The 21,991-nt window shown below is 37.5% G+C and overlaps 1 long non-coding RNA gene across 4 annotated transcripts in view; it reads left to right on the top strand.

Annotated features, from left to right (window-relative positions):
- The window catches only part of LOC118168198, a 145,802-nt gene that overhangs the window by 49,463 nt on the left and 74,348 nt on the right, over positions 1-21,991 (top strand). The window contains exons 2-4 of one of the 4 annotated variants that reach the window (XR_004751415.1): positions 1,137-1,258; positions 2,548-2,620; positions 8,467-8,818. This is a non-coding gene — a long non-coding RNA (uncharacterized LOC118168198). Of the gene's footprint in view, positions 1-1,136; positions 1,259-2,547; positions 2,621-3,727; positions 4,578-5,243; positions 5,729-8,466; positions 8,819-21,991 lie in introns of those variants that run through there. The other 3 variants (XR_004751416.1, XR_004751413.1, XR_004751414.1) reach the window with 3 other exon arrangements.

Genomic DNA, 21,991 nt, shown 5'->3' with positions numbered 1-21,991 from the left:
GTTGGTTTTGAGTGTATAAAGATTATTATGTGTTCTTATAAACACTGCTAGATTTAAACTGATGTCCCCTAAATCCAACTGCTGGGTCATGGAAAAACATTGCTTTCATGGTAGAAGAACCAGGAAAAATGCAGAAGAGGAGGGAGAGAGTCAATGTGTTTGGGTGAATTGAATGGAGATTTCCTGAGGTCATGTAGTGCAAGGATTACAAGCAGGATAGGATATTGGAAGGTCATGAGAAAGTGATGTAGCTATAACCAGTCCTGATAGAGTGAAACGTAAGGGACAGGGTATGCATCTGCTGAGGACCAGTGTGTAGTTACACTGATCGAAGAGGAAAGGCAAAACATATTTATATATATATATATATTTGTCTATTTTTTTTTTTTCCCTGTTCCTTTTGACCTTCATTCTTCTGCGACCATTTTTAGAAAGCTTAGTCATGGTGTGGCGTTAGCAAGAGATTTCCTGGGAGTTCTGGGACTTTCTGGGTGTTGCAACTGATGTGTTTGTTAGGGAAGTGTTTTATTTATGAAGCATCTTTGAATAGTCAAGTTAGTGTTCTATTTTTGAGCTAAATCTACACTCCTGACAACATGAAACTATTCTTGCAATATTATGTCATTTTCTCCTATTTAAATGTTCTTTGTGACTATGTTGAGAAGAAATAGCTTATATTCTACTGGATGGAGCTTTGAAGAAGTGGCAAGAAAAATGTATCTTGATTAAAAGTTGCTAAGTTTTTCACTGTATCTGTATGTATGTGTGTTATATATTTTAATGCTTATGATTTGATGTTGGAGGGGAAGGAAGTTACAAGATAGGAATGTTTGTTATATTCTTTTACAGAGAAGCTCTATCCCCAGACCGGTAGGAAGGAGTCAGTTTCAGACCCACAAGACATTTTAAAAAAGGCCTATAGATATTTATAATTTATATAACATATAAATATGTTTTAAATCTTATTTCAAATCTACTTGGCAGTAGATTTTTAATTAGCTGTGTTTGTTTGTCTCTTAGGAAATTGGAACTATGGAATTTTTGGCAGCCTGGCCATTTCATTCATTAAAATGACAGCTCAAATTCTAATACTGAACATGTTGCTACCATCAAGTTTTGATGTGATTTTTCCTTAGAAGTCATCAAAGACATACAAAAGCATGTATATAGCTGCAGATGCACATGACTGTTGTCTATCAGTGGGAATTGCTACAGTGTTTGCCCTGAAATTCTTTAAGACTACTCAAAAATACTGTAGGTGAGAGTTCTGTTTTCCTCTTTGTCTCATACCTACATAAATGTGTCCATTTCAGCACAAAAAGCAGGGAAGACTGATAATGGGGCAAAGAAGGGAATGTCAAACAAGACCTGCAGCATTGCTCATACTGTTTTTTTTTCATTGGAGGCTGTTTGCGTTGGGGTGCCAAGAATTTTTAATATGCATTAAGACGAGCTGTGTGCCTGCCTACTGTCTGCACAGTCAGATCAGACTTGTACGGTTTTGGTATTACATGGTTTGTTTATTATAACACAGCTGGGCTTCTAAAGTTTGCAGTTGAAATTACTGCAAGCAGTAGAATAGTATGTTGCTTTTCACAGCTTCATGCTGTATTTCACAGGAGCTTTTAAGTTGTGCTGCTTGCATTTTTTTTTTTATTTTTTTTTTTTGAGGTATAGATGCAGGAACAGATAGATGTCTGTTTATTTGCATAAGGGGAGTTAGTCACTTTCTGGAGCCAAAACCTCAGGGGTGGGCGCTGTTTGGCCTCAGTGACTTTAAACTGTCCTAGCAATGTAAAAAAGCTATTTGTCTGAATTCAGTTTTTATTTTGACATGCTAAGTTTTTTTTGTTTGTTTTGCATTCTTTTCTTTTTGTTTTAAAGATGCTGACTGCAGTATAGAACAACGCAGTCTGTGATTGTCAGTACTGAGCTAGTAAACATAAATTACTTGTTTTATAGAAGAAAATAAAAGGCCAAGTGGAGGTTAAATACTAGCTGGGCAATTCACATCTCCTCCTCCTTCCCAAGGCTCAACTTCAGCCAAACACCCTTCCCCCCCCCCCCCTTCCTAGTCTCAACTCCTTTTCACCACAGGTTACACTTAGTCCCTACAAATTCCTCTGGTGAAGTGAGGAGTGGTGCAGGAGCCTGAGGTCGTGCATGTAGATTTCGGTCTGCTCATCTGTGCTTCTTGTTGGCGTGCTGCTCCTGCTATTTTAATTCATATCCTTGCCCTTGTGCTGGTCACCTGTGGGCTGCACCCCCCCCAGGGCTGTCCCCTGTCTTGGCGGGTGTCAGCTGGGGACCTTGTCCGAGGCCATGCAGTGCTGCAGGCCCTGGCTGCTGCAGTCCCATCATTTTGTCAGGCAGGGTGGGTTTCACCTAGTGTGTGCTGATGAAGGCTGTTTTATAGGATGCTTACAGTCTTCAGTGTTTGTAGATAAGGAATTGCTCCTTAACCCCCCTCAGAGACTCATCTGAAAACAAAAGTTGCCCGAGTTCTACTCCTCGCCATGGTTAATATCTAATTATATTGTTTTATAGATTAGAAGAGCTTTAACAGAGGATGCTGGAGGAGGCTTGGCCTGAGTGACTACTGAAAGAGGATACCTGAAAGGTAGGAGACCTTCATACAAATCTCTGCAATGAATTCAGACACGAGTGATTTCAGCTCAATTCTTCCACATCCCACTTGATTTTTTTCTAATCCAGTTAGTTGGTCACCATCATGAGAGTCTGGTTGGGCAATCTCATCGCTGGTTTTCAGATCTCATTGTCCAGCCCACAATATTCCTGGAATGCTAATGGCACAAGTCTAGAGTCATGAAGGTACATTTCAAGCCAAGAAGGGATGTGCCAGTGTTTTCCAGTGTTTCCAGAATGAAGTGGATGTCTGCTTCAGGTATTCTGGTATGCACTATTGGCCTTAAAGACTTAAAATCTTGTTTTAAGCATTGATGGGTGGGAGTTTATGTATGGGGTACATTTAATATATTCATGTTAAAATAAACAAACTATAAAATACCGTGGAAGAATAGAGTTCTTTTGAGAAGGCCAGAGGACAAAGCACCAAGGTCCCAGATATTTCTTTATTAGAATAGCTTCATAATATCCCTATTTTGTGGTAAGATGTTGTATCAGACATAGTAGATCAGTAAAAGCTGCTGAAGTTGTAATTTACTTTATCTCTTGTAGAAATGTCTGGCAAAGATTTTTGTGAGGGGTTGAATATATCCATAGGAAGTGCAAGGAGACTCCTCTCTTTTTCTACTGATCAGAATATACCAGTTCTGACTGAAATGCATTTAAAGAATTATTTATTCTCTTATTCTGTATTATTTTCAAACCACTCACATAAAAAGTAGTACTGTGTCATGGTTACTTCTTGTTATTCTTACAGCAGATATATGGTCAAGGTAATTGTAGCCCTTGCTCAGAGCTTCCTTTGGTGACTGGCTTTTGCAAAGTGCTAAACATTGTTACTGATAAAACTAAGCTTTAAAACACCTCCTTAATACAACTGAAATCTATGGGACTACTTGTGTGCTTAAGGCTGAGCTTGTGATTCAGTACTTTGTTGTACTTTCAGGTCAAAATGCTCAGTGCTTTACAGCCTGGCTTACTAAGCACTGATAATGCAAGTTTAAAATCTTAATTTAAAGATTAGCTGGACAAGGCAAGATTTCTATCTGGTAATGCAATCTTCTTGTGATCTTCTTTTCAGTTTCCAGTGTAATGTTTGCTTGCTTATAGGCAGAAGTACATCAGGGCCACATGCATATTAAATGGTGGGCCACCCAAGTCATAGGATAATGCATTGACAATGCACTTGGCAAACGGATTTAGCTGTTTTTTTAGAGTAAGTCCTTCCTTTATATCATGTATAAACACAAACATGTCTGATGTTCAGCATGACTCATGCTTAGTTATTAATACAGTCCTGGAGATAAGGTATTTGACAAGAACATGCTTTTATGCATGCTGAAACTAAGACGGCTATATAATACCAGTAGTAGCAAACAACTTTTTCAAATTCTCATGGAAACCATTCAGGAGTGTGAAATGGATGCCAATTTCATTATCACCTATAAGAAGGCAAACAATGAATCTTTGTAGGCTCACAGGCTGTACTCAGAACAGGAGGCTTAAGTGCATCAGCCAGTAGGTAAACTCAATCAGGCTAGTACCTGTCAGATGGAATATGTCTGTTAACAAAGCCATTAAGTGTACTTTAAATGCTAGTTAGAACTTTTGCAAGGAGTGTTTACGGGTTGAACATTGGAGGATGCAGTGAGCCATACAGTAAAGTTCTTAGTTACAGTGGGCACATAATAGTCTTAACTACTGGTTGCAGAACATTTTTACTATGTAAATAAGTGTTTTTATGTGTATTTTACAGACCTGGAAGTGAATAAGTTAAAGGCTGTGATCAAAGGGAACAATAAAATTTTAAGCTAAGGAAGGAAGATGCTAGAGAGGTGAAGTGCTGAGAATGTTTTTTGATTGCAGTGTTTTTATGGAAAAAGTTTTCTGATGAACCTAGTTTTAAATAACTATTGATGTTGAAATTTACCGAGTTACCAATTTTATTTCATAATCATAAAAGCTCTTGTGAGGATTTCTTCCTACAATTCTCTTCAACATTTCTAAGATTTTTTTTTTTTTTTCTTTCTTAACAATTCATTGAGAAACTGTGAGAATGAATCACCGAACGGGATCAATGAACAAGGATCTTCTCTTTGCCCAGTTACAACTAACAGTTAAATAGCAGTAGGAAGAGGCTGGTTTTGAGCAAGAGGAGACCCTAGATGAAACCCTGCCCTGAGCAAGGTACCTTCTGGAAAAGATCTGCAGTGTCATTTAAAGAAATCACTAGAGAAAAGGTGTCCAGATTAATGATACGGGAATACAAGTGCCTTAATTCCTATTATAGTCTAAATATAGCATTCTAGTAATAGTACTTTTCTACTCAGGAGTGCAAAATTAGAAAGTGTTTTACACTCTGGTACATTTTATAAATGCAGAGCTTTTCACAAAGATGATAGAGAAGAAAGTGCATTAGATCAATGACTTCTTTTTTGCTGTGTACAACTTGAGGTGAAAAAAGTTCCTCCTGATTTAGGAATGATACAGACATCTGTTATTCAGACTGAAAGAGTAACATGGTGAAGAAGTCAGAATTTTAATGTTTACAGTCTCTTACTTCAGTGGAATAGCTCCTTCAAGTGCTTCCTGAACAGGACAAGCAGAGCACAACTGAATAATACCTGCAGTGCTCTTCATGCAGTTCTGCCCAGAAGAAGCTCAATCTTTCTTCCTGGAACAGCAATAATAAAGACTTTCATCTTGAATTTATTTCCTGGCAGCAGTCAGCTTTTACTATTCAAACAGAGCATATTGCATTCAATAAAAGTTGTTCAAAAATGTTGCCAAGGAGGAAGGATCCAACCTGCTGAACTTTTACAGATGCGTTGATATCCACATGCATCCCTCACACATTGCGATGTTAGCAGTTATGTGTAATAAACACCAGATTGTCCTGTGGAGATGTGATTCCAGTTTAAACTTTTTCTACTCATATTTATTGAAATGGACACTATTAGGACACTATTAGTAGGACAGTATTCCTTTAGTGTAACACTGACTCTGTAATTTGAATCTAATTGTGGCAACTCAAGTTAAATATTATAGTCCCCTCTTTACAGACATGGAAACGTAACTAGAAGAATTTTTAATTTGTGGTAGGTGCTATACAGCTACTATGTGATAAAACCAGGTGCAGAATTTGGTATCTTTTGGTTCTATGTACTGATGCAACTGTTCTTCAGTAGCACCTCCACTAACCAGAAGAGTGGGAAAAGTTGTGGGTGGGATTGCTCATTCATTTCTAGGGTTTTCCAGTGGCAATACTGCCATACCAACTATATGACATGTCAGTCTTTAAAACACCATCATGTAAGGAAATTTCCATTACATTTTTGTTCCTATTTGTTTTATTTTCTCAGGTTCTCCAAGGAAATTATTTTTTTTAACTCCCAGGATTAGAGAGGAGCCATTGGTGACAATTTATTATAAGAACCTTCTTTTAATTGTTGCACATTAGACAAAGTTTGAATATATTTGTTGTATTGCAACATCTAGACATGAAATTAGGAAGGCAGTAAAGGGGACAGCGTTACCCAGGTAACATGTATTTCATAAGAACAGAAGTGTCTCATTCTGAGGAAGAGGTGAATTTAGTCAGATAAGGACTTCAGCATTAAACTCTTTTTGCAGTTTAGAATGAAGGCAATGTTTAAAAGCTTTGTAAATATGCATCTTACTCTAGCTGTACATTGTCATGTAAGTATAAAGCAAAGTTGTAAAAATCTCAACAATTAACAGTAAAATTTAGATTCCAATTAAGAAAAGAGGTGATGGGAGACAGAACATGTAAATTAATGAAAACCACAGTTTTCTTTGGTTATAGTTATCATATTACTGCAAATAACTTTCCTAGTAAAGCACCTCAAAAGGACATCTACCACATGGTATCAGGACCTTGCAAATTAAAAGTGCAGGCTGAACAGGCTGAAGTTTATGCAGGCATCTGATTTAAAAAAAAAAAAAAAAAAGTATAGTAGGTTATTAAATGGTTCTAAAAGACTTTTATTCCAGAAGACCTGCCACAATTATGTGAAATGGGACTGAGCTATTTTCCTCAGCAGTCATCCAGATTTTTTTTTCAGTTTTGAGCAGGAGATGCTAATTTTAAGACCGCTTTCCAACTCCTTACCTTTTCCCAGGGATTTGATAGACTCATGGTGTTCAGGCTGGACTTCCAGCTTAGATCTTACTATCTGCAGCCTAGAGAAATACTGAACATTTAGCTGCTTTAACATGAACACATTCTTATTCTGTCTGCACTGAGTTAAACAAAACTAACAAATGTTTCTGAAACTGAGTTTTTCTTCTTCAGAAACATTCAAGTGGAATCATGTAAAGGGAGCAGAACACATTTTTATTTCAAAGGCATCAGTCTCATATTTCCTGGAAAACTAGCAATCTGTAAGGTTTCAAGACACTTAAAGCTTTCAAAAGATTCACAAATCTTTTCAAAACTATTATTCTTACATAGGATCCTCCTCTAAAATTGTAGTTTATATGCCTGACCTTTGAAGCCACCTTATTATAGAACTCTGGCTGAAATGCTGATTGTGTAATCAAGCTAGGATTTGGTTTGTTTGTTTTTCTTCAGTTAGTCATGAATGCATTAGGAATGAACTAGCATGGCTTGTGATGACAGATTTAATATGTTGTTGTCCTCCAGCTTTTTCAGGGTTGTGTCTGTGTGTATGTTTACAAGTACATATGTTTGTGAGATTTAATGAGAATACAGTCTATATTTTTCACAGTGAGAAGTCAGTAGGGTCTCTGTTGGAGAATGCTTATGTTTGCCTTTGGTTCTCAGTGTTTTTATTTAGCCACAAAACAGAGTTACCTGGAAAATGTTTCACTTCAATTAAGAATTTTGGTGGAGGTTCTTAGATCAGTTCTTAGGGCATTCAGATGAAATGAAATTTTGGTGTTTGCCCCAGAGTTTACCCCATGCACTCTTTTCCAAAAGGCCAAAATAAATTGAAACTTTCCTTAAAAGACAGAAGGTAAAAAACAAGTAACTTTCAAGAGTTCATGCTTGCATGGGAGTAGTATGTAACAGACTACCTCCCTTTGTTACCCTCTTCTTCCATGTGTGTCATGCTCTATGTTGAGGTTTTACTGGTGTAAAAAGCATCAGATATGTTTCAAGGTCTGCTGTTAAAGCCTAGCCCTGTGTAGGAATGCCTTTTTATTCCTCATGCCAAATTTTCCTTGGAAGGGAAGTTCTACGAAATACATTGTTGACATGTTTTCAGGCTTGAATGCCTCCTCTTTTTTTTAGAGCAGGTAGTAGATCTATCTCCTTGTGTTTACTGTAGTAGCTGTTATTTTACCACAGATCTGTTGCAGAGTGCATGTGAGATAGGTTGGCAGCAGTTTCTGTCAGCTGCTCAAATGATTTATTTTCATCTTCTTGTGTGTCTGTCTAACTGAAGTTATGTCGTAGCCCAAGCCAAAATTCATTATGCTGAGACACACATGGTAACGTTATGGTTATCTTAGTATTACTGGAAATCATCAAAGAATGCGTGATGTGTTTTGAGTTCTTCTCTGTCATAAATTCCATAACCAATGTGACAATTGATGTAAAACAAGATTATTTGCAAAACATGCGTCACCAGAAGGTAGTAAAAATTGCTCATTTTTTGTACTTTCCATATTTGAGAAACTGGTAATTCATGCTTGCTCATTTTCATCTGTGTCTGAGCTAGTGATGACAAATGAAGAGCGGAAGTAGGAACGCAGCAGCACTTACCTGGAATCTCAAAGTAAATTATTCTGTTGGCACAGACTTGTGTACCTTATTTTGCTTTCCATTTCTAGGTGCAAATGAAAACTGTAAAAGGAAAACTGTAATGAAAAGGAGTCTTTTCCACTTTCAAAGTCTTTCAAATTCAAGCTGGGAGGCTGTCTAGCATTACTAGCTGATCACAGGTTGTTGAATTCTGTGGATGACTTTGATTGTGATCCCATTGTTAGTGGACTATATAGAAACTTAAAAACTGAAGAACATTCTCAGTAGAAGATAGAACAGCTGAACAGGTATCACAGCTTCAGTTGTCCCTTCACAAGTAATGTTTCCTCCCAGGTGGACGTATGTAGAAGGCAGCATGTGGTAGGCTTGATTGGGAATATGTATTTTGAGTTTGCATTGTGGATGTCTGTTCTCATAAATGTTTTCTGAATAATGTCTAAACAGATAATTATGAGAATGCTTTTTGGTTATCAGATCCAGGACTGCATACCTATCCCACTTCACAGCCTTATGTCAAAACCAAATACATGTGTCTGCCAGTCCTTCTCCATGCCTACACATCATTTCTCTGCAAATGAAATCCTGTGAATGGGCTGGGAGTCAATTGCCACCACATTGTATCATGTCCCTGATCCAGGGATCTGGAAGGAAATGGGTTTCAAGTCTTGATGTAGATTTTTCCAAAGTCTTTCATGGATGGAAGAAAAGTGGGGAATGGTGTGCTTTAAGGGGACAAGTGAATGGAAGTAAAGCAGAAGCAGGGGAGAAAAAGACAAATGGGATGCTGTGGGGAAGAAGGGAAGGTGAACATGCTGGGTGGTAGGTTATTGAGATAAGGGTGGTAGATTGTGTGGTTCCCTCTTTTCTATGGCTACTGTTCAACAGGTGGACAGTAAATGTGGACAGAAGTAACAGAATGTGCACCATTGAGTGATCTGATAGCAACAGCAGACCAGAGAGGAGCTTTGTTTCTTGGTGCTTCTCCTTCTGAAAGGAGGGCTGCAGGGCTCCCCCTCTTTCTCCAGAAGCGCAGAGCAATTGGTTCTTTGATGGATTGCCTCAGGGCTTTGGGGTTTAATCTACTATTGATAATTATAAAAGAAACTGAACCAAAGGTTTAATTCTCTACATTGCTATCACTGGATTTTTTTTTTTAAAGAAAATTCCAGACTTGGAGCAAGGAGTGGTTTCTATAAGAAATTGTCACCTGAAAAACAGAGACATTTCTATCTTGATTAGGATATGACCCTGCAACTAGGGACAAGGTTTTGGTCTCGCTGTTTTTTTTTTTTTTTTTTTTTTTTTTTTTTTTTTTTCCAGTTTAAATTCAATATTTCATTCAGTAACACTCTAGTCCTGGTGGTCTTAGGAGGGCAAAAATACTAGAAGGTTAACAAAACCTATCAAATTAACTTATTTTTCTCCAGATTTTTAGTCTCGGAGTCATGCTTAGCTACTTGGAGTTAACAATAATATATGTTACATCTATATTTTCTGTAGCTGATACTTTCTGACATTGCACATGATGGCACCAAGTATTGAGATAAGATTTATTGTCCTCCCAACACTATCTAACTGTATCCAACTATTGACTAAATACTTTCATATTGTAAAAGTAACACACAGCTTAGAGGTTGCTCAATTAAGGAAAATTAGATTACATCATCTTATTTATCTCATTGACTTAGAACAATGATCAGTGGAAACTCAGCATAATATACTTAACTGTTACGAAATTGTCCTGTGATTTTACTCATCTAAAAAGAAAAACAGTAATAGAAAGACTACTTAAAGGTCATCTTCTGGATATACAAGGCTATAACTCAAGGAAAAGATCCAAAAACATAAGGAAGATCAAACGTTTTTGTGATGAATATTGGAAATATATTTTAATTACACTCAGTGATATTTTATTAATCATTTCCTATCTTCCTATAATTTTTTCCCATCTTGCACAAAGTTCTGAATTCTTTGGCAGATAACAAAACCTTTTGTAGTGATGATTGCTAACACTAGCAAATATTTAAGATGTTCTGACACTTACAAGAGGTTCCAGGAAATATTAAAAAAAAAAAAAAAAAAAAAAAGAAGCAGCTGTAGCTGTTGAAGTTTTCCCCCCCAAAATGACAGTGGAGTTAGCAGGTGTGTAGAGTGACTGAATTAATGTATTAGACCTGATGTGAAAAACAACCTGTAACAGATGCTGGGAAAGAAACAGGAACTGGAAAAGCTATTGCACCTTTGTCTTCAATTGGAACAGGTTACCCAGGGCAGTGGTGGTGTCACCGTCCACGGGGGAGTTTAAGGAAAGGTTCGACATGGTGCTTAGGGACATGTTTTAGTGGTTGACATTGGTGTTAGGGTGATGGTTGGACCAGATGATCTTGGAGGTCTTTTCCAACCTTATTGATTCTATGATTCAACAAAGAATTCCCTCTAGTGTTTGCTGTCCTGGTTCGGGAGATGGGAAAAGGTACACATTCAGTTATTCAGTATATTATATTGTATTCAGTTAGGTCTTCTCAACTTTTCTGAATGTACCTGTCCCAAAATAATATAAACTGAATAGGATTCTGAGAGATTATTTGACCCATCTGACTGTCAAACATACAGGGTTTATGGCTGTTGACAAGCCCTCCATAGGCCAGATGAAATGTTATCACCTCAAAAAAGTCAGACACCTTTATCTGTCAATTAAAGAAACCGAGAGTTTATAGTGAGTAAAATCCTAGAGATCACAGAGTCACATTTCCCTTTAACATCTGCCTGAATCATGAGCTGTAGAATTTGACCCAATAGTACAATTGGCCTAAGGTATATCCTAATGTTAGATTTGTAACTCTTCATTGCCTTCATCTGTCCTGGACAGATGTGAACTTGTGTACACAGATGTTAAAACAAAGTCTGCTTATCTGAGTGTCTTTGAGTGTCTTGCTGTGGTGGAACCAGTGAATGAATGAGAAAGACTGGGGTAGCGTGGATGAGAAGGTGGGACTATCAAACCTTTTAGGGGGTGATAAATTCTGAGGTGGGACTATCATGAAAATACAGAATTACTGGGAGAGGCAAGGGAAACTTTTGCCTCCTTAGTAGCACAATTCAGTGCAGCACACGTTCATGCAACAATCAGACTCATCTCCCTCTGCAGCATTTACAAACCAGTGTAGAGGCCCTTATGTAGCAATCAGTTAGGGGAAAATCATGTACCATCATGAAGTCAGTATACTTTCATCTGCTCGTTTCAAAGCCAGTAAATGATGTTGGTGGGGTAAGCTCTTATAAATGTGTTCAAATTAAATATGACAACAAGTGTTAATGAATGACACGACTCAATTCAATACATAAACTAAGGTAAAAGTATCAGAATTCTCCAAGGGAATTTACACATTCTGAAATCTATTATTAACAATATATTATTAAAACTGTGTTGCACTGGACTCCAAAAAAAAAAAAAAAAAAAAAAAAAGAATTCTTTGATGTTTTTTTCCCTCATAGGGATGCTTGAATGTCATATTAGTGCTGGTAGGCTGAAAATGGGGAGTCAAATGACTGCTGGAAGTACAGATGTTCTTGAAACGTGGGCTTACCTTTAAAATAAAATCTGCAAAAATATTTAGACACTGACGTTCCATCAGTTTCATGTTGATGCCTGAATATCTTTGAGGATCTAGCCCTTTATTATAGTGTAGGTAAACAGAAACATCTAAGATAAGACAACCTGAGTTTTAAAAAGCCTGAACATCTGCAGGTATTATTGGCTCCAATGGAAGCTGCAAGTTCAGTGACAGGAAAGTGGAGCCTAATTAGCCTATGCAAAAACAAACAAAACAAAAAAACTCAAACCAAAAAACAACAAAACAAATAAACAACAAAAACAACAACAAAAAACATATTTCGCTAGAATAAATTTATCCATTTATCCTGATAGACGATCCTCTGCACATGACTCAGTCCTGTCCCTTTTCTTGTGAAATGGAGGTTAAGAAAGAAAATGATTAATAAGAAGATTTTGCCGTCTAGGTACTGATCCCAGAGCTGTAGTGCAGAAGATTTTTGGAATGCAAGAGAACAATAAACTTTACCTGAAAGCTGCTTCCACGCTTATTTCATTTGCAGTGCTCCTTGTTTATTCTCATACTTTTCAGGTGAAGTATCTGCTTTATAGTTTGATTAATAAGATTGGAGGTTCCTGGTAAAAGTCATTTAAAGGGCAGATTTGTCCATTTTCCAGAGCTTTCCTCCGTTTTGCACAATTTTTATAAATTTGAACCCCAGTTCAGTGATTACTCTAAATCAGTATGTATGTTCATTAAAAGAAAGAGAGAGAGAATGGGAATGGTTTGTTTTGCTTTTTTTTCTTTCTTTCCTATTTCCTTAATTTTTGTACATTCTGTCCATCCTGGCATTGGATACGTAGACTTTTTTTTTTTTTTTTTTTTTTTTTAATGCAAAAAACCATGCAAACAGTTGCTCCTCTTACACATCTGATGCAATAATAACGCTGGTATCAGCCTCAGTGAACTGGAATTTCCTGCATAGTGGACATACCATACCAGAAGCGTCAGTTAGTTAAGCCACCAGATAAACTAGTGATTTTCTCAAAGCTGCTGCTTCCATTACAGAATATAGGCAGTCCTAGGCAGACTTCAGCATACTCTTCCAGAGCCAAATAGCTTGAAAGGCTGTCACTTCAACCTCATGACAGCAGAGCTTCTCTGCTTTCAGAGATAGGTCCATGGTCTGTAGCAGTAGCAAGTGGTTACTTATATTTATAATTATGTTTTGGAAATGTCTCCATGAGAGGACATTCTTTTCAGGGCAATACTACTGGCTTACTTTGAATAAGTCAACTCCTTTGCTATCTTAAGATTACTAACAAGGATTGCTTTGCAGTATTAGGTCCTTGGTGTAAAGTCAGAAAAAAGGCTCCAGAGTCATCCTTTTTGCAGAATGTAATCCCCATATATTTATCCTGTCTTATTTTCTAAACACATCTGATTTTGCCTAGTATAAAAATCACTTTGACTTCCCTAGGGAAAAACACTTTCCAAAACATCTGTGCAGGAACAGTCTCTGGTAAAATGCAACAGCAGAAAGAAACACACTCTTCACAGTGTACATTAAAGTAACCAGACTTGGTAGCCCGGTAGCAAAATGTCTGTTTCTGGTACATGGAAAATGTGTTAAAGTATAATCCATATTGTTATGATGTAACTACTTTCTGAAAAAACATACAAAAAGTAAGAGGGTAAAAAAAACCAATATTTTCTATTTTTGCCCAGGGAAAAAATGTCAATGTTTTAATTTAGCAGGTGTTCAGTTCTTATTCCTTTGGCTGAGGAATTGAATAATCAGATATGCTTACTGACCTGTTTTGAATAGAAAGTGCTAAAGAAAAGCAAAAAAACAAACAAACAAACAACAACAACAAAAAAAAACAAACAACCTTTTAAATAACAATTCTGAAAGAAATATGCAAAGTTGAAAAAATAAAACAAATAGTGATTTTTTTTTTTTTCTGCTATCCAGTCTGAACCTCCAAATCACAGCTTGTGCCTATTTTCCTGAGTTTTGCCAGCTGCCACTAGCAAAAAGAGCCTGTCATCTTCCTCTTTCCTAGTAACTACAGGTTGCAATGAGATTCCCCTTGGCCTCCTCTTTGTCAGACTGAGCAAACAGCATCCTCAACCACTTCTCACAGGTCACGTGCACTTTTCTCCTCTGTTGGACCTTCCCAAAATGTCTTTGCCCATCCCTGAGCTTGTCCTTGTGGTGTGCACTGTCCCATCAGGTCTTCTGGATTCTGCTCATGTGGTAGTCCCAAAACTGGCCTGGACTTGCAGTTCTACTTTGTTTCACAGTCTCTGTGTATTACTGTACCTGCATTACTGCATTACCTTAGGAAAGCCTCCTCCTCTCTCAAATACAGCAGTGTGATCAAAGAAAACATATTTTTGCTGGTTGACATGGGTGGTGTAGCTGTGCATTCATTGGCGGTTGAATGCATCTGCTCCTTCCCGGGCTCTTATCCTTGACCAGAAAGACTAAAGATAGCATCACCTCAGCCCTTCTTCCACCTTGTCTCCAGAGCCCAGTTGTCATCTTTGATCTGCTCAGGCATACGTCTAGCTGTGTCACTGGTGCATGAAAGGTTGATTGCCAGGGACAGTAGTCAGAAGGTTTAGAACTAGAAGTTTATTCAAGTTATTTTAGAGTCCTGATAAAACTGTAATGATGTACAAAGTGTGTTCTGAACAGGGCGATCTTCATCCACATTGCATCTCAAAAGAAAACAACTGTAAATGCAGGTGACTGCATCATTCATTGCTGAGCTGCAAGACAAATCAAATCATTAGAGTTATAAATTCTGAATTCACGTTTTCAAACCAAGAAGCTAGGGCCCCAACCCAGAAAAACATATCTACACTCACAGAAACTGTGATTTTAGAGAGATACAGAGGGATTGATTTAACTGTAACCTGCCAGCAATAATTCAGTCCATAAAGGACAAGGTCAATTTAGCAACATTTAAAAAATGTTGTTGTTTGTTTTACTTCCATTATATCCTCTAATTTCTATCTAGAACATCAAACTGTGATATATTTCACATTGAAGTAGTAAATAGCAGGTACACCATTACAGTGTTAAAACATCACAGTGACTTCACTTTTTTTTTTTTTTCTTTTTTTTCTTTCTTTTCTCATTCTAAACAGCTATTAGCAGTGAATGCTGTGTGATAAAGCTGGTATCAGAATGCAGAATAATTTGGCATTTTGGGGAGTTTATGGTGCCTAAGTTTCCTTCCTTGTGCATACATATATTCAGATAGGTAGGTATGTATTTACATGCCCACATCAATGCATGTACTCAGTCTAATTAGCTCAGAAAGGGTTAATCAAGGGCATAGTTACCTCTCTAGTTGGAACTAGCTTGCCAGTCAGAAAAGATATGAAGAAACCGGTAGCCTAGGGCAAATGGGGGCAGTGAGTGGGATGTTGTATGGTATTTTCACAGCTTTGCTCAGCCTGTTTCAGAAGTGCTGCTAAAAGCAATGTGAGGCGTGCAGGGCAAGCAGCTAGGAGTAGAGGAAAGAACAAGAAAACATTTTGCTGCTGAAGTTACGATCCTTGAACTGTCTGACAAAAGTGGCTTTTCCCTGGCAGAAGAGGAAAAGGTAGCTCTTAATATGACAGAACTTGTGAACCATAGGTCTGGAAATATGGCCGTTCAGACTTGGATGTGACTTCTAATTCTCTCTAATGGCTAGAGTATGCTATTGCCTTCAGATAGCAATGTGATAAAATGGACAGCCTTGCTGTGGGACTAAAGCAGAGACTGAGTTCTGTCATACCTTTCTGTAAAAACAAGTGCTTGTAGAGTGTTTTTATCTATAAACTTCCTTTTCATCCGTACTCTTTGTAAGCAGTGGGATGGATGAGAAGGGAAGAAAAGCACTTTGTGAGGTTGCATTGAACGTAAGTTGAGGAGTATCAGAGAGGAGGTGGAGCTTCATCTCATTCATTATGTTTAACACAGCAAGTTTGTGAGGTAAAACGAGTTTACAGTATGCTAACAAGTGTGTGATACACAAACTGCCCATAGAAATATTTAGCACTTTAGGTTGTTTCTACAGCTTTGAGATGATACACGATGTTTTATTCTTCCCTGTTGAATAATCTCACAGAACTCAATGATGCATCTTGTGGATTCATAGCACTGCAGATGATACCAATGCAGATAGTGAATGCCATCTTTGGGAATGGGCTATGATAATCTGAGTGGAAATGATTATACAATGAAATAGTTTATTATTCCAAAGTCAGAAAGTTCTAAATAAAATGTATCTCCTAAAAAAACAACTTCAGAAATCAGCCTTCAGAAAAAATGAGAAGCTGGTATGTAAAGGTCTTTGGGAAGGCACACTGACAGAGAAATGAGTGAAGAAGTGTTGCCATCTAATGAAAGCAGCTGCTGTAACGATATAATACTAAATTATTTCTACAGAAAGTAAAGATAAGAAACAGCAAAGGATGTAATGGAGTTCTAGAAAACCATTATAAGAGGAAGAAAAAGGAACGATCATTTTGCGGGGTAGGAGTGCAAGCAGCCGTTGACCCTGAAGAGGCTTAAGGAGTGAATGACTTCTCTATTTCCGTTTTCAGGCATTGTTCTGTAGTTAAAATATTTATGAAGTATTTTTAGAAGGAGGCAGAACAATAATCCTATAAACAATAGATACAGAAGTAACAGTTTGGAGGATGTCTAGATAAAGAAATGTGGCCATGTTGCATGGGCCTAATGAGAATTAGTACAATATACTTAATTTATTAGGACTGTCTCTTTCGATAGTGGGTAGGGAATGAATGCCACTGATGATCTGAGTATTTACTCTGTCTTCTGAAAATGTAGGTATACAATGCATCCTCTGGGATACCTCCAAATACCAAAGGGTACTTTATTATCTAAAAGAGTCTTTGGTGTCAAATCTGTTGCAAGGTACCAAAGGAACTAAGGTAAGGCAGAGGCCTGTGATGGTGGTTGACTTGCTTATCCCCAAAGAAAACAAAACAGTGTGATTCTGGGCTAGGTAAATGTCAGTGCTTTTCTGAATGATCTGCATTAAGGCCTTATGCACCAGTGCTTTAAAAATAACAGCAGACCTGTTTGCAGATGAGAAGTTGTGTAGAATACAGAACTGGATTTGCCTTTCTGCAATTCACTGTCTTTTTTGTATTTTACAACTAGTGAAGTGAATGAGAGGTTAATTACATGAGGAAATGCTGTTTCACATGCAGAGGAAAGACACGGGCAGGGAGATGTTTTCTGATGAGGCGGTTTCTTCAGTTCTAAAGGTAATGGAAAGGTCTGGTCTCACTCTATAATAATATCCATCCCTCCAGATGGAAGAATAATATAAACAAGTCTGTAAAATAGTACTGCTAACCATCCTGGCTGTAGGATATAAATGAGCCTTACATCTGCTGGGAATGAAGAAGCTAAAACAGTGCAGAGCCTGCAAATGACTGTTGGCAGGAACATTGCCATAAAAATAAAAACTCCTTTCTCATGTCTCCTGGCAGGCATGTGGATCAGGAATTTCAATAAACACTTATTTCTGACAGACTTTGAGACAGACATATACATACACACACACACATATACATATACAGGTATACATAGGAACAATTATAAGTCTTAGCAATGGTACCTAAAGTTCCCCTTAATCAGGAGAAAACTTAAGCAGCTCCTTTATATGGCTCTACAGCCTTAATAACAAAGAAACTTAAATTGCTTTCTTCTTGTCCCACTCTGTGCAGGAATATGAAAATGTTAAAATATCTGTAAGTCAGTGATTACAAGCATGGATAATCTTCATGGATTAACTTGACATAAAAGATGTCTGAATATGAAATAAATGCATAACTTATTCTTAGGAAAGTTGTTTTTAGGGCAGCGTATGATGACTTTGGTCATGTGTCTACATCATGCTCTCAGAGGTTTATGCTACGTGGATTTCTGAAACTCAGAATGAGATAAAAAGAGCTTGAGTCTTCACAGCACTGGCGATTTTTTCTGCTAATTATTTCAAGACTAGGCAAATCTAGAGTAATGCAACATGTGATAACAATGCAATGCTGAGATTGTTGATTAACAGATATAAAGAATTCCAGCTTTATAACAGTGTCCTCTGCCTTACACTAGTTCACTTCCAAGGTTCCCTAGAGCATGCAATAGTTTCTGTATCATACGCAGCTAGAAATTCCATACCTCTGACAGTGCCAAATCCACTATAAATTGAATTAACTGTGTCCTTTATTGTAATTTATTGCTCCCAGTCTGTGGATTGCTGCAACAGTTTCAAACATCTGGACTTGTCATATCATATTATCTCAGAACAATAATCATAAACTGAGAGACTGGTCTGTTTAATAGAGTGATATCTTTGCAGGGCCACAAAATCACAACCAAGAACATCCGTGCATCCCTGCTTAGGACTTTTTATGAAGACAATGTACACTGTACCACTTTGTGCCTTCATCTCAGATTTTGAGTGGAGATTGATTTAATAGAAAAGATTTTGGTTGTATTTATTTTTTTAAAGAGAGGGCTGGACAATATTCTTGAGCAGGTCAGGAAAAAAAACACCTGTTAGAAGACATCTCCTAGGCTTTCATTCATTACTATACAATGGTATGTAACCTTTTTAGTAGCCATTCAAAGAGGTGAATATCTAATGAAATCCATGTTTCATGATCTGCATTTGTGAGAAGATCTTGTATCTGTATTTTGACAAATGCTGTGAGGAAAAAATCCCTTTACTGATTTATCTGTATATTTTATCTGGTTTTCTTTTTATCATTTTTTATAAACTATGATAAATAACTAAATTACTTTCAACATTATTTTTACAAATTATTATTATTATTTTTATGATAACAATCTCTGAAGATTCTTTTGGACACATGGAAAGCACGTATAAAGCTCGATTGTCCACAGCCCACCTGTAGCTGCCACCAGCCCCCTCCCCTCCTGGTGGCACGTTTTGGGAAGACTAAGAGTAAGTTCATCTCTACAGAATAACCTCAGTGCTGGACAAAGGGCATATAGGAACCTGGTGAGCCACTTAGGTGCCATGTGGGATTGCATTTTGAAAGTGGGAATGGTGTAAGCCTTAGCTAGAGTTTTCAGAAGTGCTGACTGTATGTGCTGACACAGATGTATGTATGCAGATGATTTATGTTCTCTGTCTGTGCTTGCTGCTGAACAGACATCCACCATGCTGGGGTGTTGTGGGCCAAGGATACCTGCCTGTGCTGACAGGATATATGGGGTAAAATGCAGTGTAATGCTAACATACCTGCCTGGCTTCTGTGCTGAGTCTGGCTTGTCAGGGGCTAAGAGCAGGGAAGTAACAAGCTAGTTTACACCCATGTACATACTTCTCATGTCATATGAATTTTATTGACTACAAATCTTTAAATGACTTACACATCTTTGAAAATCCCCCTCTTAGGTTATGAAGAATTTGACTTTATATTTGCAGTCTGGAAAGCCAGAATACAGTAAAGAGCACACATCAGCTTTGGGTGTGAAACAGCCTCTGATCAGGTTTTCAGTTTAAAGGCATTGTAATTTGCTTTTAATTGATACTGAAGTAACAAATCATTTCTGTAACTAACTGAAATGCTGTGTACAAGTTTTCTTTTTACAAGTTAGAAATAAAGAAAAAGTATATTTGTACAAAAATATACAGGTATAATCAGTATTGCTTACTCTTCTATTTCAAATTCGTAATAATGAGAGACTTCTCAAACCTATATCAGGCATTTCATTCTGCATTCAATATGCAAAATACTTGTTACAGTAAGCTCTATTCTTGGACTTATGTTGTCATTCTCAGTTTGTAAGCTATACAGAGTGCTGTCTACAGAACAGGAGTTCTATTTCATGAAAAACTAAATGAGGTTTCAGGATGTTTTTTGTTGCTTCATACACACAAAACCAAAGTCCTTGGAAATATTTCATGGCAAGGCAAGCAACATACCCATAAAACAAATCTCTCAGTACTCGTGTGGGTGGCTGAAGTTAACATCTCTTGCTGATCCTCCTCTCAGTTCAAGCTACAAGTTTTAAAAAAAGAAATTTGATTTTTCCTGTAGCTATAAATGGTAGGTTTAAAATGAACAGTCCCCACATTTAGATGAGATGTCAGAGTAGTACAACAACCCCAGTTTCTGCATGACAGCTATTTCTTCACTAAGAGCATTCAGCTGCTTGCTTTCTCCATTCTTTCTCTCCCTCTCTCTTTTTTTTTTTTTTTTTTTTTTAATTCCAAATCTTTTTTTCTGTTCTATTACTCCCAGATGCTGCTCTGCTTTCCTAATTTGTTCCCACTGGGAATATGCTTGCCACCTTTCTTGTCTGGAAATAAGGAACTCATTTAGGAAACACTATTGCCCTTAGAATATAATGTGGTTTCTCTTAAGTTTACATTTTTTCTGCCATAAAATATATAGCACAACCATCACATGCTTTAATTTGTTTAAAATGTTATTTTCATGTTATATGCCATTTTTGTTACTGAATTCCACTAATGGATCTTTTAAAAAGTTAGTTGGCACATACTGCTTAAATGCACAATTGAAAGTAGTTCACTTTGAAGCTCAAATTTGAAAGCATCAGTATGGTGTAAGTTTCTGCACTGTGTGTGACAACAGTATATTGTTCTGCTGTACCTGAGACAGAACAAAATAAACTCTTGCAGCTCTTTGAGGGAGACAGACTGCTACGGTGTTTCTCCTTACATGATTACTGAAGCACATATATTTTACAGAATCACAGAATGGCTGCGGTTGGCAAAGCCCCCTGGAGCCCACCTGGTCCAAGCCCTGTTCAGGCAGGGCCACCCGGAGCAGGGTGCCCAGGCCCCCATCCAGGCAGTTTTTGGAGATCTCCAAGGAGGGAGACTCCATAAACCCTCTGGGCAACCTGTGCCAGTGCTTGGTCACCGTCACAGTAAATAAGTTCTTCCTGATATTCAGACAGAACCTCCTTTTTTCCAGTTTCTGCCTATTGCCTCTTGTACTGGCACTGGACACCACTGAAAATAGCCTGGCTCTATCTACACTGCATCCTCCCTCGGGTACTTGTACAAATCGATAATATCTGAGCCCTGAGCCTCCTCTTCTCCAGGCTGAGCAGTCCCAACTCTCAGTATGAAATAAATAGCATAAATTAAACAATATAACTTACTTTTTCCTGTTGATATTTCTTATGATTTTCTCAAATGTCAGCATTACTCAAAGGAAGCAAATGAATTATTTAAATAAACTTATTTTCTGGAATTAGTGATGACACTGAAAAACCATTTGGGGAATGACAATTAATGGTATGCTCAAATTATGCATCTAAAAATTTTAGCACCCTTGCAGAGGGAATCAACATGATCCATGTTTCAAAGCCTACAGACAGTGTTCACTTCATACTAAAGCCTGCCAGTGCTGATTTAAAACAAAACAAAACAGAACAAACAAACAAACAACAAAAAAAAAAAAAAACACAAAAAAAACAAACTTTCCATTTATCTAGCTAATGATAACATTACAAAAGGTTTTTTTCATTAAAGGCCATTTCTCTACCCAAGTATGAAGTGCAGAAACAGAGACACGAGATACTACAGGTTACCAGCAAAGTCTCAAACAGAAAGCCACGTTTATGGGTTTTATTTCATGTGTATAACTCAGGGCAGTCTTACAATGACACAAAATAAGATTAAGATTGTTTTGAGCTCTGTGACTAGGTTTAATTGAAAGACTGAATCTTTTCAGGCTGAATTCTGCACTGAGAACAAAGCGTAATCTGCCATTGTATTTCTCAGTGTTACAATGTGAAAATTTGAATGATTCAGCCTTCCTCTGCTCATGTGATGAATGACCAGATTAAGACATGTCCTGAAATGTGGTCCAGAGCTGCTCACTCTGCTGCTCTTTATTCCTCATAGGGGATAAATAAAGAAACACAATGATGCCTTTAAGATAACATCACTCATGTTAGAGAGCACTGCACTTTCTGCATGAAGAGCGCACCCATTTT

The sequence above is a fragment of the Oxyura jamaicensis genome, chromosome 5 (genome assembly GCF_011077185.1).
Source record: "Oxyura jamaicensis isolate SHBP4307 breed ruddy duck chromosome 5, BPBGC_Ojam_1.0, whole genome shotgun sequence".
Classification (NCBI taxonomy): Eukaryota; Metazoa; Chordata; class Aves; order Anseriformes; family Anatidae; genus Oxyura; species Oxyura jamaicensis.
This window is presented reverse-complemented; position numbering and strand designations above follow the sequence as displayed.